Source organism: Lagenorhynchus albirostris, chromosome 2, assembly GCF_949774975.1.
Source record: "Lagenorhynchus albirostris chromosome 2, mLagAlb1.1, whole genome shotgun sequence".
Classification (NCBI taxonomy): domain Eukaryota; kingdom Metazoa; phylum Chordata; class Mammalia; order Artiodactyla; family Delphinidae; genus Lagenorhynchus; species Lagenorhynchus albirostris.
In genome coordinates, this window is record NC_083096.1 from 50,327,694 (window position 1) to 50,333,693 (window position 6,000).

Here is a 6,000-nt window from a genome sequence, read left to right on the forward strand (position 1 = left end):
TTTTGAAAACACAGCAAAGGAGTAGGTGAGTTAGAAGCTCCTGATAGAACTTATACAGCATTCCTACCTCCCACAGTTTTTTAACATTATGCCCAATTTGGGGCCATGTGATGTCACCGTTCAATTCTATTTCCCACAGCAATTACTCTAAGCCTTTGCCATCCCTATTAAACTTTTTTTTTTAATTTATTTATTTTTGGCTGCGTTGGGTTTTCGTTGCTGCACGCCGGCTTTTCTCTAGTTGTGGCCAGTGGGGGCTACTCTTCATTGCAGTGCGCGGGCTTCTCATTGCGGTGGCTTCTCTTGTTGCAGAGCACAGGCTCTAGGCATGCAGGCTCAGTAGCTGTGGCGCACGGGCTTAGTTGCTCCGCAGCCTGTGGGATCTTCCTGGACCAGGGCTCGTACCCGTGTCTCCTGCATTGGCAGGCAGATTCTTAACCACTGTGCCACCAGGGAAGTCCCCTATTAAACTTTTACACACTCCTGCCTCACCACTAGAAAGTGACTTTGCTCCGACTCCCAGAGACACACAGAAAGAGAAAGGGAGAGAGACAGAGAAATACTTTCAGCCATTCCTTCCTGGCCAAATCCTTGAATAAACTGTCCACGCTCATTCTTTCCCACTTTTTCATCCACCATTCCCTACTCAATCCAAAGCAATCAGCCTACTACCCTGAACGTCTTAAGTCAGTCTTACCAAAATCATCAATGACAAATCTTCTAACTGACAAATCTTAAAGACTTTTCAGTCTTTTCATCTTAGATGATTTCTGCTGTTTACGCTTGGTGTCCCCTCCCTTTCTGAAAATCTCTCCTCTGTGGGTGTCTCGGATGCTGCTGCACTGAGCTTGGCACCTAGCTTTCTGCTCTTATTTCCTATTTCTCTTATTCCATTAAATGTCCATGCACACCAAGGTCTGTCCTTGGCCTTTCTCCTTTTTACTCTTTCCCCTCTTCCTGAGCAAGCTTTTTCACTCTCATGGCTTCAGCTTTGTAAGACGCCTTCCAAAACACGTGTTCTTTCAAGCAACAAATACCTTTTAGTTCCCACTATGTGCCAGGCACTGTTCTAAAATATGGAACTATAAGAGCAAAACAAAGTTTCTGTTCTCCTGAACCTTACTAAGGACAAACAAAAAGCAGATAAATATATATAATATCAAGTAATGATAACTGCTCTCAAGGAAAATAAACCAGGCTAAGAGGGAGTGAGAAGGGGCTGGAGTATTTAGAAAACACTTTGTTTAACTTCTATGAGAGTGATTCTCGACTTGTAGTTCCAGAGCAACAGAATAACCTAGGAACTAGTTAGAAATACCAATTATCAGACCCCATGCCAGACTTGCTCAACCAGAACCTGGGAGGAAGCGGGTAGAAGGAACCCAGCAATATGTTTTAATAAGCCCTGCAGGTGATTTTGATGCCCTCTAACGTGAGAACGGAGCTCCTCCTGCTTCATCTACCATGAATAGGTTACAGGTGCGGTCTAATAGACTGATTTTTCTTAGCCCATAAGGGTAGCTTGAGGGTTCGGGGAAAAGGAGGTGCTGGGGACCCTCCAGCCAAAAGTAACCTCCACCCACACTTTTCAGAAGGCAGCCAAGTGGGGTCAGCTGGCATGCCCACGGGCCTCCAGCGAGCCATTTGTTACTCACTGAATTTGCTGCGGGAAGCCGTGCGCTGCCAGGTATCGACTTCTGCCTCCGGGACCGCCCCTGCGAATCTTCGGGGGAAGTTCCCGTCTGGATGCGCACGGAGGCTGCGCAGCCGAAGGCGAGGCCCAGGGAGGGCGGGGCAGGGAGCCGGGTTCCTGCGCGGCGCGCTTCCGGCGCCTACAGCCGCTTCTGTACCTGAAGTTTCATCATTATTTTGAAGTACTCGTTAGGAAAAAGTTTGACTGGGTTTGAAATCCACTTGTACCATCAAAGGAAATATCAAAATCACATTTGTTGATGAAGGAAAAGATATTCAATTCTTTGTTCCACTGGTGTAAATTGTGTTGTAAAAATGGTTTTTAATCATTTCACAGTATATATATATACACCTTAAATATGTACAATTCTTACTGCGATAAAGCTTGAAAATCAATGACTAAATAAATAAATTTAAAACAAAACTGTGGGGCTTCCCTGGTGGCTCAGTGGTTGAGAGTCCGCCTGCCAATGCAGGGTACACATTTCGTGCCCCAGTCCGGGAAGATCCCACATGCCGCAGAGCGGCTGGGCCGTGAGCCATGGCCGCTGAGCCTGCGCGTCCGGAGCCTGTGCTCTGCAACGGGAGAGGCCACAACAGTGAGAGGCCCACGTACCACAAAACAAACAAACAAACAAACTGTGAACACGTTTCTCATCCACGGTAACAAAACTATTGAAAGCTTATCAAAAAGCCTTGATTAGGAATTTCATGTAGGCGTTTGATCTGACAGAAGGCCTAGTTCTTGAAGTCCATCTGAGGATCACCTGGCTACCTCTTAATATGGCTCGAACTGGGTCTCCTCTGACTCCACCCAGGTAGAATTACTTACCCCCTCCTCTGTGTCCTCGTGGTAACATGCAGATCTGTGGTTCTCAGCCCTGAGCAGTTTTGCCCCCATGGGACACCTGGCAATGTCTGGAGACACTTTTGGTCACTGCAGCTGTTGGGGAGGTGCTACTGGCATCCAGTAGTTGGTAGAGGCCAGGGATGCTGCTAAAGATCTTACAATACATAGGAAAGCCCCCTACAACAAAGAATTATCTGGTCCCAAATGTCAACAGTGCTGAAGTGGAGAGACCCTGCTGTAGGTCCTTCTGTCATAACATACACTTTATCACATCTATGTGTTTACATATCTGTTTCTTCCTGTTAGACTCTAAGTTCCTCAAGGGCATGTCTTACCTTTACATCCTCAGAGGTGAGCAGTGCTAAACGTATAGTAGGTGCTCACTATGTATCTGTGGAATGAATTAATGAGAGAGGAGTCAAGTCAGTTTTATCTGCACCTAACAAGTGGACAACTGTGTCTCCAGGCAAAGAAGGCCAGAACATAAAACGCTTGAGAGCAGTATAATTAGGGGAAGTGGGTCTGACAGAGATGCCTGCAGTTATGACCAACTGCTCAACCTCTAAAAGTCAAAATCTCTTAAGTCTTCTATCCCCTCACCATCCTCCCCCGCCCCTTCATAACCCCATGTGGTCACCAAATTCTGCTGATATTCTACCTCAGAAATATTTCCTGAATCTAACCCATTCCCATTGCCAAAGTCAGCTCTCATCAGCATCACTTTCCTAGACCACTGCTGTGCCCTCCTGGTTGGTTTCTCTGCCATCTACAAATTGAGAAAGTCAAATATAACTCCCTGTAATCTCTTCCAGCTTTCAAATGATAAGATTTGCAATTTCATCTAATGATAATGAATTCCAGTTTTTCCATTACATAAGTCATATAAATCAATATTCACTCTCTTCATTATGGATATAAAATTTCAAACCACTAAATGTGAATAAGTATATTAATTTAGAAAGCCTTGAAATCTATCGTGACCTTTGTTTTAGAAACAAACTCATAGCCAGCAACTTTAATTGGTCCTCCCCCTCTCCTAGTAACTCCGTTCCCACAGATGTCAGCCTCGTAACAAACCCAAACAAGGACTAAAGCGTTAAGAATTTAAAGATGTGTACATTAATATTTTCAGCAAAGGGATGACCAACACTTTCAATTAAAAAGGAATCTAAAAGAAAACAGCAACATCATTTTAAGAGTAGATGAGGCCAGCCAGCTAGAGACTCGTGCTGCTGCCTCAGCACTCCCCAACTCCTCCACCTTCGAGATGCTGTGTTGACTTTTTTAACATGGAATGTTACACATTTTATCAGATATTGTCATTGTCATTCATAATCCCAACAGACTTGTGTTATAAGCAAGTGCTTGTGTTACTGTTATAAATGGATATAGAAAATGAAGTAGTGATGATATAACAGCAAAGGAGATGAGAACAAGTACCCAACATGGGCTCCAACACCAAGTATGGCTTTTTCTCATCAATTTTTTTCCTACAAGAAATCCCTCTATCTTATTGGGAGACAGGGTACAGCTTTTTTTTTTTTTTTTTTTTTTTGCAGTACACGGGCCTCTCACTGTTGTGGCCTCTCCCATTGAGGAGCACAGGCTCCGGATGCTCAGGCCCAGCGGCCATGGCTCACGGGCCCAGCCGCTCCGCGGCATGTGGTATCTTCCCGGACCGGGGCACGAACCCACGTCCCCTGCATCGGCAGGCGGACTCTCAACCACTGCACTGCGCCACCAGGGAAGCCCCAGGGTACAGCGTTGAGAATGTCATTTGGCCAACTATTCTGCCAATTCTTGGATCAAAAATTGAGGTACAATTTTAGTTTAAGAGTTTATAGCTAGGACTCTAGATCAAATTAATTCATAACAGAATCAAAGGCTGAGAAAAAAAATCAATAAATGCTACAGTTTCATGCTTTTCCAAATAGAGAAATCTTTTCAGGATGATAAAAACACTAATTATGTTAAATATCAACTATTAATTTTGAGTGAATACTAAATAATCATGATACTTTTCCCCCTATGGGCCAAATGCAGCTTCAGAATTTTTTTCAGTGTAGTGTTCTGGGCAGGAACTATTAATTGAGTCAGGCCCTTGAGAGGAAACATTTGTTCTCCCTATAATAATAATCAGGTTTAGAGAGTAAAAAACAAATCTATTTAAGTTACTTTATTACTAATCTTTTCATTACTTTATTCCCAGTGGCCTAGCATGGCATATATGGAAGAAAGTAATGGAATGGTTTTTCCAGAGCCAACTTGAGTTACTTCAGGTCCTCATTCTTTAATAAAACTTTTTGAGAGGAGAAAAAGCTATCACTATGTGAACTCAATAAATACTGAAAAATTTAAAGTAAGTGAACAATACAATAATGTGATCTGAGCTATCTGAGTCATAAATCTCTACTTTGAATGGTTGTCTAGACCAACCTAGCATTCAGTGAGAAATTACTGATAGAGAATAAAAAAGAAATAGATCTATTCAATGTTTCAATTTCCTCAGATGCAGGTGGGGCAGCTACCCCAGTTTGCTGCTGGATGGAGCATGGCCAGTGAACCTTAAAAAAGCAACACTCCTGCCTTCATCAAAGAAGCATGGGAACAGAGCCTAGCCAAGGACAAAAGTGTTCCTTTCCTAAAACAGAAGTTAAATCAGATCCCTTCCCTTCTGATTCTTCAAGAAGTAACATCATTAACAGGCTTAAGCATTAGTAAAAATAATAATAAATTAGTAAAAATAAAGAAATATACATAAGAGAGAGAGAGAGCAGAGGTCTGGAGAGAGAGAGAGAGAGAGAGAGAGAGAGAGAGAGTTCTGGGAGAATTTTCCTCTCCTTCCCCCTTTTAAAATGTAAATGTTCCCAGGAGTAGTCAGTCAACACCTTTACCAGTGAAAATCTCAGCAGAAAGAGTAGGGCCAGGATATAAAATAAATTAGGAGAAAGAGGAAGGGTAACCTTGGGAAGATCTTAAGGGAGAAGACGGGGTTGCTTGGGGAGAAGTTTCTAATTTTACCTTAAAGTTACCCTAACTGGACGACCTTTTCTTTCCCGTAAGCTCTTTAGTCTTAAGCGAGGACCACATACCTCATTCTATACGATATTTACAAATCATAAAGCAAAATGCCATCGCACCTTCAGCGGTTTGCGGGCCTCCGTAGTATTTCAGCTCAAATTTTCGTCTCTAGAAACACATTTTAAAACGCCATAAATTGGCACATGGGTTTTCACAAAAACTCAGTGTTGAAGGTGGCACCAAGTCTCAGGGGTGGCGCGCCCTGTCCACAGCTCCCCTGAGAAACAGCTGCCGGGTTTCACCCCGAGCAGAGCCCCGCCTGCCCACCGCCCAGGTCCCGCCCCCGCCCAAGGTCATTATAGTCCCCCCGGGACGCGCCCCGCATCCCTGCCAGCGACTTTGCAGGAACGGCGCTCCTGGATTCGGTCGTTCTGAGG